This window comes from Bacillus rossius, chromosome 12 (genome assembly GCF_032445375.1).
Source record: "Bacillus rossius redtenbacheri isolate Brsri chromosome 12, Brsri_v3, whole genome shotgun sequence".
Lineage (NCBI taxonomy): Eukaryota > Metazoa > Arthropoda > Insecta > Phasmatodea > Bacillidae > Bacillus > Bacillus rossius.
The window spans coordinates 47,172,681-47,185,030 of NC_086339.1; positions in this window are offsets into that span (position 1 = coordinate 47,172,681).

Below are 12,350 nucleotides of genomic sequence, written 5' to 3' on the forward strand. Positions count from 1 at the left end.
GACTAAGTAGAAAAACTTAAAATTTCTTTAACAATGGAAAAGTTAATAATGCCCGTGGAGTAAAGGTCATATCAGTGATTGCCGTTTGGTAAACATTATTTTTTTTTTACATTTAACTATTGAGTTGTTATTCGTTATTCCACATATCACACAAGTTATTCTGTTAAATAAAATAAACTACTTTATGATTTCCTAACAAATAAGCTAGCCAATCATTTACCAATGATTTTCTCAGAAAATAAGTAAGAATATTCAGCTGTCGAACTAAAAAAATTAAGTTACTTATAAAGTGCACTCGCTTGTGAGATGTACTATATTATTGCATTGGGAAATAAATAAAGTCAGGTGGTAAGACTCAGAACATTTTTAAACCCTCATAATCATTAATAACTCCATTGTTGTGGGGGGGGGGGGGGGGGGGGGAAGCAAAGAGAAAACACTACTTATTTGTAGATATAGCACTCATGCTAGCGGTAATCATTACTTTTGTCGCCACAAGTCGAGAGGGCGGGCCGACTCTAAAGGTTTTCAAGGAGACGCCCAAGAGAAAAACTAGTTGTGCCGCACACCCTCGTTGCTTTGTGCCATTCTAAAAACATTCAGCTTTATTTTGTCGAATAAGGTTCTCAGTAATGGAGAGTGACAAACATCAAAACATTAAGTTGTAAGTATCCAATATTAAAAAAATAACAGTGATACAGAACACAATATTTGATTGCCATGGTTTCGAACATAATGGTTCACAACTACTATTAGCATGTGTGGGAGGGAGGTCAGTAGCATAGCAGGGGAATTAGTATACACTAGAGTCCCGTTATAGCGAGGTGTCACGGTTCCGGGTTTGATCCTCGCTATAACCGTGTCCTCGCTATAACCGAATTGGACAAATTTTGGCCCCCAAAAAATAAAAATTAACAGAAAATAGCATAAAAATTGTGTTTAAACCTGTATAATTGGAAAATAACAGGTTATATTAACGAAATCTTAATTTCTGTGAGCAGATGTGTGAATTCTCTTTAAAACGATACCCCATAAGTACGGATGCGATCACCGATTGCGTCAAAATAACCAGAATACCCTATCAAGCCACGTAAGTATAGCATCTCAGCCCGCGGCCGACGCAGCATTGTCCTGCTATCTATTGCCGACGCGGGCAGTCTGCTGGCGGCCATGTTGGTTCGGGATGTTGCTAACAGGTGGTGCTAGTGTAGCGCGACGATTTAATTCCTTACAAAATAGCAGGAGTGCGGCTGCGGCAACGCACGTACGCCTCAAACGTAATAGTCGCTGGAAAACTATACTTTTTTTTCATTTAAAGAAACCTGTCAACTTTTTTAGAAAATAAATTTGGGATTAAACTCAAACCATCACCACCCCTTTCTCGGACAGATACCCCAACAACTGACCGAAACAAAAGTTACAAGAAAACTGCCCTAGCGATTAGGAAATAAATACGGTAGTGCCGACTAGAGGTGTAAAAGTAACGAAAAAATGTGTAACCGTATGTATTTGTTACTATAACAATTAGTACTCGTTACTATCGTTACGTTACTCGTTACTTCTGATACCGCATAACATGCTATGTTATGTTGCAGCAACGAATCCAGCTGTATTGCGTACGCGTACAGTATGACGTCGCGTAAATAATAATAAATAGAATATAAACAATTAACAATATATGATAATTAATAGTTTTTGTTAACCAAGAAACAATTAAATTTCATTAGAGCGGCTGTTTGATATTATCTCTTTTAAGATAACCAAAAAAAAATGTGAAAATACGCGATTATAAAAACAAAAACATACATATTTCTAATTTGTAGAATACTTTCTTACGTTGTTTCTGTTCCAATCTCAAACTTTGTCTACACACGGCACAGATAACTAACGGAAGTTTGATAAAAGAAAGAAAGGATGGGATTCTATTTTTAAGCCACTCACTTAGGTGGCGACTGCACGGCTGAAGAATGTGACGCGTCAACGGCAAGATGTCTAGTGGTGAGCGAGAGGGGTGGAGATAAAGCAGACAAATAACAAAAGCGCGCTGCAAGCGATCACGCCATAAATTCCTCAAAAATACCTCGTTATAGCCGTGTTCTCGCTATTACCGTGCTCGCTATAACGAGATTCTACTGTATTTTATTTCTGTAACAGACGCATGGTGCAACAGCCAATGAGAGCAGAGTGTAGTGGAAAGAAATTGTCAGGATATTAGCCTACATGGCAGTCATCATTATTATCTAGATAAGTGACTCGAAGTAAATGTACATTAAATATTCTATTAAAAAAGATTTTAGGCTCCTTAACCTTAAACATTGTTCACTAAAATTTTTGCATAAGCTATAATATTTAAGCTATAGTTAAATCTTAGTTTAAAAAAGTAGTGTTTACAAGGCGTAAGGCTCAAGTCCGCTGTCAGAGTGCTTAGGACGTGAAATTTACGTGATATGGCGAAATATCCCTGTTGGGATTAAAATGATTATGCGAAGAGCCACACGTAAGAACGTACGGCTGAGTGGGGTCGGGCGCAGAGCTAATTGCAGGGGTCGAAAATGGTCACTTAACTCACTTACAGTCACTTATTTTGCATCAATTACTTTTTTGTCACTTTTTTTTTAAAACAGTCACTTAATTTACTTTTTTTTCGATATTGGTGCCCAAAATTTGCATTTCCGCTTATGAAAGTGACATTAATTAAATGCTTGAATTTGTGTTTTTGACCGTAATCAAGGTATTTGCCGTTTGCCATAACACGGATTGTGTCGAGATAGTTTTTTACATGCGTAAAAGCGTAAACAACTGAAGTCAAACTATCCATTAATCGATTCGCCGTACAGTATCGATCGGCTGACGTGATGGCAGATAACCTATGTTCTCGCCAGTATGTTTTGTAGTTAGTCTGATTACGGTCTTAAGTTATTTTTGTTCTTGGGGACCTTGGCTAGCGATATGACTTGTGTCATGCTATACTATTATTTGAGGTAAACAAGTAACCGGGAAATAATATCGTAGTGTTTTGATGTTTTCTTGTGTGGTGAAGATGGGGAAGTGTTGTTTTCGTAGCGAGTGGCTAGAGAGGCGCGATGATAATTGTTATATCATTAACGAGTGGGCAAAAAAACGTAACGATACTGATGTTTTTTGTGCAGTTTGCTGTGTCACAATCAAAATATCAACCAAAGGGTATCAAGCACTATCTCAGCATGCTACTTGCGAGCGACACAAGAGTGAATGTCGGAATAAGTTGACTCCTAGTCAGCTAAAATTCACGGTCGTTCGACCTTTATGTTCAGCTTCCACATCAAGTGAAGTGTCCTCAGAAAACCATGTTAAATGTCTTTAACGTGTACGAGATCGTGCAACAAGTGCAGAACTGAAATGGGCAATGAAATGTATTATTTCAAATTATTCAGCATCATCTTGTGGAGGAATAGCTGACGTTTTTAAAAGTATGTTTGGTGAGGGTGTGCCTGAGGACTTCAGCCTGAGCAGCACTAAATTTAGGTATCTACTAACAGATGCATTAAGCCCATATTTTAGCAATGTTATTTTGAAAGACATGGATGGATGCTACGATGAAACAACAAACCACACAGGTAGAAAGGAACTGCAAATTGCTATCAGGTACTGGTCTAAAACAAAGCTACAGATTATCACTCACCATCTTGAAACCTTTTTTATTGGATCAGCTACAGGCGAAATACTAGTTGAGAAAATTAATTCTGCACTAGACAATGCTGAGTTATCTTGTCAGAAGATATTAATGTTAGGAATTGTTGGCCCGAATGTCAACAAGAAAGTTGCTCGTATTATTTGTGAAAAGTTGGTTTCTATTCGCACATGTTAATATTGGCACATGCAGCATCCACACACTTCACAATGCATTTCTCAGTGGACTTGATAAACTTTGAGAAGATGTAGCTGATTTGGTAATGGCTGTCCATAATTTTTTTGATGGTTGGCCTTCAAGATGTGAGGACTACTTACAAATACAAGATGACCTATCTGTTCCAAAACATAGTTTCATCAAGCATGTTCCGTCAAGGTGGCTTACCTTAGAAGGAGCTGCATCACGATTGATCGAACAATGGGAAGCTCTCAAAAAATACTTCCTAAGTTATGTCCCCAAGAAGAGAAATAGCCTAGGCAAGAGCAACAACTACAAGAGAATAGTGAGTTTACTAAAGAAGCCTACTATAAAGGCTGAACTTCTTTTCGTGTGCAGCAGTGCCAGAGTATTCACACGCTTCACTGGTGCATTCCAGAAGGAAGAACCAATGATACATGTTATGCATGATGATCTAGACACTCTTGCTAAGAGTTTGCTTGGAAAGGTTTGCAAACCAGAACTTATACAAACTGTTGGTGTTAGTGAAGATTTACTAAAAACAGAGAACCTACTTCCTGCCCAGAAAATCTATGTTGAGAAAGAGATTGTGACAGAAATTTCAAAGGTAAGTTCTAGATTTAGTTGTTTTAAGATTTAAATCTTCAAATTGTACTTTCAGGGTGGCCACTTGACCTGGAATTTTTTTCCCCCTGTAAGGAACAGTAGGGGAATATTTTTTCAAGAACCTGGAATCATTTTTGTTTTGTAATATATTTCTTATAGTAGCCTACCATTTTTAAATTTGGTTCCAACGTGTAAACAATGTACTAAATTATGCACAGATCATTGCAGTAAGTGCAATAAACCATTTTGCAATTGTCTAGAATAGAGGCATTTTCAAAAATGTTTAAAAAATTAGAAAATGTATTAATTAAATAGTATTCACCTCCTTTAATAATACTGTAAAAGATTTTTTTTGAATTTGAAAAAATTTTACCCCTATTATCAAGGCCCCCCCCCCCCCCCCCCACCCCCCAGGCTAGTTTAATATGTTTGTGCCTGCTGGTTTTTTTTAATATCTATAATTTTTTTTAAAAAAGGAGATCCCTAAAAAAATAAAACTACCAGGCAGGAGGTGTGATTGACTTACCTCGAAATGTTATTGATGATAGGGGTGAAAAAAGTTCTAATTTGAAAATCATTTTAGGTTATTAATGAGAAAGGTTGTTACTATTGAGTGCACCCTATTTTCAAATTTTAATTTGACATTTTTTTAAGTTTTTCACAAGAGACCCTATACTAGACAATTACTAACAATTTTAACACCTGGTAAATTTGTTGTAGAATTTTTTTGCAGTTAGGATATATAAGTATATATAGTGGGCACCCTAACTCTTGGTTCAAAACACATTTACAAATCATAAAAGGTATATGTTACAGGTGGATGAAAGGTTTCAACTGGAGTTTTTGGCCGGAGTGAAAAACCATTATGTTGAAGCTGTTACTCATGTTATCAGAAAGTCACCCCTAATATTGAAAATCACTTCTGAAGAATTGCCGTTGCCTCCAGAGAAAGGGTTTTACACCGCAGTTGTCGAGACATTGTTGCTCTAGCAAAGGGTCTGCCCATTGTAATTGATGAAAGTATTCTGTTAGATGAATGGAAACTACTCCAGTGTGAAAAGGACAATGTGTGTGGTGGCCGTATAGATGACTGCTGGGCTCAGTTTTTTGTTTTGAAGAACAGCATTGGTGATGATAAATACCCAAACGTTGCTAAAGTTGTAAAATCTGTTTTGGCTCTTTCACACGGAAATGCTGACTTAGAGCGAGGGTTAACTCAAGACAAAGCTTCCATGTCGGAAAGAACACTCAATGCAGCACTGACTGTCAAGAGTGCAATAATGAAGATGTACCACAGCAAGCCTGATTTGGTTCCCATTACAAGAGAGCTATTAGCAATGGCTCGTGTAGCTCATAGCAGCTACCTTACACACTTGCAAAATGAGAAGGCTTTAAAAGAAGAAGCAGCTCAGAAGAAGTTGGAAACAGATGAAAAGAAATTAGTGGAAGCAGAGAGAATACAAAAACTGAAAGATGAGAGAAAGATAATAGCTGGTGCTGAGAACAAATTGAAGAGTTTGCAAAGTGAAGAGCAGCAAAAAAGAAAGACTGCAGATGTACTTTTTGAGGAGGCAAATAAGAGATTAAAGAGGGCTGTAGAAAATAAAGATATGCAGGAAATTGGATTGGCCCAGGCCATGTTGGAAGGTGTTAACAGTCAGAAAAGAAGCTGCAGAGAATAAGCTTGAGGTTGATACTGTACAACACTCAGTGGAGAAATGTAAATCTAAAATTATTTCGACTATTTTTCAAAATACTCAAAAAAATTATATGTTTTGTGTTGATGGAGTGTTCTGACATAAGTTTGCTGATGTTGAAATGTTCTTAAATTGGGCTAGATACAGTTTTGTAGTAGGCCTATGGTGTCTTCTTAATTAATATAATTCTTAGTTCATTTTGTAAGACAATATAAAAATGTTAATCTTGACAGAATTTTCATGGAAATCACTTTTAAGTCACAGTTTACACACTTGCCTTCCCTTTCACCATCTTAGGTATGTGAATAATTTGTTTCTTTTAATTTTGTGCTACTGGTGCATAATTTGTAACTTGTGTGTTTTTAAATAGTTAATATAATAACTGTCAGTATCTTATTAGATCCATATATAACCTAACATTTTATTTTACTACAATCAGAAATTTTTGGAACATTTATTTCAGTTATATTTCAGGTCACCTTTTTAGTCACTTATTTTCCTGGAGATCACTTTTCTCACTTTTTTCCAGTGAATAAAGCACTTTGAGGCCTGCAATTGGAAAGATTGGGTAAACTTACGACTATGGCGATGAACTGGACGTGGCGCGAAAACTGTAGGCTCTGCGTTCGCAGAGCGACCGACCCCTGTGAGCTCCCGACGGCAACTGGTGCTCTAGCGCCGCGCGACCTCGCGCCAAGACGCGTATAGCGCGGGAAAACAGCTCCGACCAGTTTTGAACTTAAATGTTAAATTTGATATTACATGATTATCAGGGTGTCTACCAGATCTAGTAAAATTAAATTCCCTGATTTTTCCAGGTTTTCCAGGTCTAAAACTGAACTTTTCCAGGTTTTCTGTAACACAATTACGACATTCCACGAAACTGAAAAAACTGCATAACAGTACATTGACGGGTTTCAAAATATTTCAACTCACTTAAATTAGTAAAAAAAAAATACCTTCTTCAAGACGTGGCCAAAGTAACTCAATTGATGGCAAATAAAACATGCTGCTACAAATATTTCACACACATACTTTTGCAAAAACATAAGTAAAAGGAAGCTCCCATCAATTTCGCAATGACTCAACTTTTGTGTCTATTGCACTTGCTTCAGAACGAGCCAAATCCAACACTCGAGCCTTCTTCAACTGCAATGCCTTGATCTCCTCTTCAACTCTTCTTTTTCTGCCTTCTTCTTGTCTGTAGCTTCCTTTTCTTTTTGTTTCGTTTGCAGGGCTTCCTTATGCCTACAACTAGCATTTCTTACATACTGTAACATGGACTTGGTGATATCAACATGCTCTACACCTCCAGAACGTTGAACAAAGTCGTACATCTATCTTTGTGCGATCAGTATTTCTTTCTGCAAGTTTTCAGTCAGCAAATTAGAATTTACTGAAAATCCTCTTTCCAATGATGCATTTACATGGGAAAGTACCAACATCATCCTCACAAACTTTAGAAGGCCTGTTTTGGCAGCTACTGTATGTGCCTTAAGAATGAGCATCCACAAGTGATCAAGGCGCCAGTCTTCTCGAGAAAAAGACAAGAACAGTGCTGCAGAATCTTGCGAGGAACATACCAACTGATATGATCACTCAATGTTATCAGCTTCTTGTCCTTATAGCCACTTGTTTTGAAGACAACATTCTAAACTGTAATTCACACGCTGTTTCCTCACACCCGAATTTAAAGCCACAGACGGACATAAGCAGGAAATTCCCTTGGTAAGTTTGTACTGCAGGGGACTTTTGTCTTGAAGTTTTTTTACCATAACCTTTAGACAAGTCCTAACATTTTTCAGTAACAGGACAGACTTTACTGGTAATTTCTCTTTCTTGATGGCATGGCGTACTGCATAACCCAACTTGATATTGTTAGCAGTCAATAGATTTTCCTGGTTATCTACATCCAATCGAGATACATTGTGTTTCTCCTTAAAGCTCTTCAGTACCTCTGGTTTCAAAAACTTTCCTGCCAAAGCTAATAAAATGTCTACCAGTGAATCATAGAGAAAAGGTGCCATGGGTGCTTCACTTTGGAACATTATGAGAAACAATTCCAGCTCTGATGCCAAAGAGTAGAAGAATGTCAATTTTACTTTCTTCAAGAGCACTTTTCACTACACTGAAAGACACAGATGAAATAGAAACTTCACTAACAAATTTCTTTAGGTGGGGTAACGTTTTCATGGCACGCTCAGCAACTGCAGTATTCCATCTGATTGCACAAAATTTCTTGGAAAAAAAGCTCTGATCCAGTTATTCTAATGTAATCTGCCCTCCTTGCAGGTAGGTACATGCATAAACAAATAGTAACTGTGCCTCAAAAAACTAACAACGTCCAATTGTATAGCAGAAATTCCAGTTTTGAAAGCACCATGGACCGTATGAAGCCCACAGCTACCAATTTTGTAGCAACGATGGTGAATCTTCACCAAAAGTGTCTGTGATATGTATTTTCAAAACTAACAAAAATGCCCAGTTTACGTTGAGGGCATCCATTGATGCACCTGTCGGTATAATCCGAACGTGGGAAGCACATGCTGCAGCACGTCACGTCAGCAGGATAACAGACCAGCTTGAACCAGTTTGTATCACATGATTTAACGCCACTTCCGAATCCGATGGTAAATAAAAGAAAATGGACGTGGGAACTGTTCGTTATTTTCCATTCAAAAATAAAAACATGGGGCGCGATTCACTTGATGCTACGTCAATGCAAGCAGATCAATAAACAAAAAACGTATTGCCAACTACAACCTACCAAACAAAAATTCCCTGATTTTTAAAAAAATTCCCTGATTTTTCCCTGATTACAATATTCCCTGATTTTTCCAGGTTTTCCAGGGACAGTAGACACCCTGGATTATTTAACAATTGCACATAATTTTCATATTATTTTAGTATCTTTTAATTGTTATTATTATGGTTTTTTAAAAAGAATTACTTATTAATTACACACTAGCGCATTGTCACATCCGGCCGGGCGCTGTAGTCAACTTGCCGTTCGTGGCGGCGCACATCACGCACGGGCATGTTCGTTGCACTTAGAGTAAGTGTTGTTGGGACGTAACGGCCTGTGCGAACCAGAGGGAGCACCGGCGGCTGGCGTCAATGTAAATTGCCTTTTTATAAACTAGGTAAAGCAGGCCATTTGGACAGACTATATTTTAGGTAGTAGTTGGCAACCGACTGTAAACAGGATGGCTAGCATCGAACTGACCTGTGACTGTATAGGGATATGATTGGCCCAGTGAGATGGTTAGTCATGCCGTGCGGGAAGAGAGGGGGAAGCCAAGCACTAGGAAGGCGACTCTTCAAGATGTTTGCCAACAAAAGTACTTAAATACTCAATAAACATGTGTAGCACAGGATCTGTGGAGTTAGTTTTCACTGTTTCTGGTGTGTGAAAATTAATCTTAAGGATTCAATTAATTAAATTAACACTATATTCCATAAAAAAATTCATTTATTTCTAATTCAAACAAATTACTTTGAATTACAACTAATCAGCCGTGTAAATTTTAATAATCCAATGCTTACCAGTCAAAAACAATTAAACTTATGTCAAGGTAGAAAGTGCTATAAATTGATACAGTAGTTTAGGCCGTGGAGATTAAACTTACAACTGTTTAAAAAATGTATGACACACCTAAAAGCTCTCCAATGGAGACGGAAACATTTAACTTGCATCCTGACTGATTAATGATCCCCCTGAACTCCAATGTGACGACGGGACAGCTCAGCCCCTAGACTTGCCTCGGACGACCTTTTCAAACTCATTCGAGTCCCCCTTGAAAACCTCCCATGTTCTCTTCTCAAAGCTTCCAGCCGCCAGACCTGAAGTCCCCTTACACTGTTCATACCAGAGCTGGATCAGCTTCTGTATGCCGGCACGCACGCCCAGTATGCAGTTGTGCCAACTTCGCGATCGAAAACCGGTGGTCCGCGCCCAATCAAGGCATAATACCGTGCAAGTCCTAACACCGTCTACGATAGGAACATCAGGAACCAGGACAGCCTTAGCAAGCTGGCATGCCCTTGTGTTGGTGTTGGATTTACACGTGAATAATAGATAATGACATCATATAAATAACTAAAGCACATGAAACTTATTTATCAGTATTAACATTATTTGAATCTGGTTTAAAGAAAACTATCCATCCAACTTACATAATGTAAATTGCCTTTTTATAAAGTAGTCGAGACAGGCCCTTCTAGTGTTCCAAACAGTGGATACTATGATTAATCATTACGATTAAACAACACTGCAAATATATTTTTAACTTAATGTATCAAACATGATTACATAGCAAATCAGTGTACATTACTTGCAAATACAGGGATACAAGTTGATAAAGTAATATATACATTTTTCCTCTCTTAAACTATAATACAGTACCATGTTACAATGGATTTGCTGGTTTGCTTTGTAGACTTATTGCAATCTCTGTCTCAATAAATCTGTCTTTTGAATATCATACTATAAAAGTTTTTGCTACTGTATTTTTTTTTTTTGTTAAGTTAATCTGTAGTTTGTGGTACATACATACATACATACAACTTTCAAACGACAGTTAATATATTGATTCCAGATGTGTAACTTAATATATGGAAACATGTACAATATAGTTTTATCCAAGAGACTGATTTAAAATAACTTTTTTACAATAAAATTGTGGGAAAATTATGTTAAAGTGTTGATAAAGTTTTTACTGATGTTTTTGTAAGAAATGTTTTAGTTGATGTTTCTAAATTGAAAGTTAAAGTTTTTGAAAGTAGCTTTATTACAGTGAAATGGGTCAAATTTGTGTGGCATAAAATTTTATATTCTGCATTTTATTAAAGTACTTGCTCAGTAATTTTTACTAATTGTAGCAATGATACAATTTTAACTACAGGATAATAAAAGTAATTTTTGACTGTTAAGTGCCAATTATTTTATAAAAAAGGCAGAATACATTTAAATATAATTATTTATAAGTAGATTTTAATTAACTATGTTGTTAATACTTATAGAATTGTAGTTAATATGATAAAATGATATGGATGTTCAGCATTTCACGTAAAACATTTATTAGCCAAAGTTTATAAAGATACTCCAATCCCTCGCTTAACACGACTAATGCATTCCTAAAAATGTTCGTGTTATTGAAAATTGCATATTCTGAAGCATTAGTCTCCATAAATAGCAAGGTTAATTTACTTAATGTGTTCCAAAATGTAATGGGAGATACGTGGTTATGTACTTCAAAATTAAAGTGCTTATTTGCATATCACCGCTTTTTTTCACCAGTCATTTAACAACCTTTTCCATCTGAATCATCTACTCATTTCTGTTCCGATATCTAACGTCAAATAATTCCAGCTAGTACAACCAACAGCATCACTTATATAAACGTTTTGATAGAGTCCTTATTTACGATACGTACGATTTTGCGCACAGTTGACTTGCTTAAAACTAAACATAACTGTGGCCTTCATGACATTCTGCACACCGTAATACTTCTAGTTTTGTCTTAAATACTTGAACACAATACATTATGCTCTCGAGTTCCCTGCCACTGGCTAGACTGAAGTTCATCACAACCCGGTCTGTGGCCGGGTGACAACGGTATGGCCCGGCGGCATACAAACAGATGTAAAAACATTTGCCCTTTACACCCAATAGCTGTAACTAAACTTGCCATATCTGATGTTTGTACAACAGCCGATAACGTAGTCAGACCTGTGCATGCATCTCTTTCCCCCTCGTATACGTAACTGTATCCCATGGCACATCTGTTTACGGAGTTGAAGCAGACTTCGTGGCATCATGCCCAACTTTTTTTTTCCCCCTTTGGCAATTTGGTGCTAACTGAAATTTACAGATGTGCTATTCATGACTGGGGCAGTAAAATTAACATTGCGATAAATGAATTTGTGCAATTTTAAGACGTGCTAAGTGAGGGATTGGTGTACTGAAATTATTCACAGACATAACAATAAAATGTTTCTTAATACAAATTATTTTACCAAAATGGTGTAGTATAGTGTTTTATATTTCAGATATATGTTCATGTGTATCTAACTAATGTACGTTTACTCTACAAGTGTATGTAGTTGATGCACTCTGTATCCATGTTGTTTAATTTGAATGTTTTGAGACAATTTATTTGGCTTTATATTGTACTGAAATAAATGTTAGACTTTTTAAT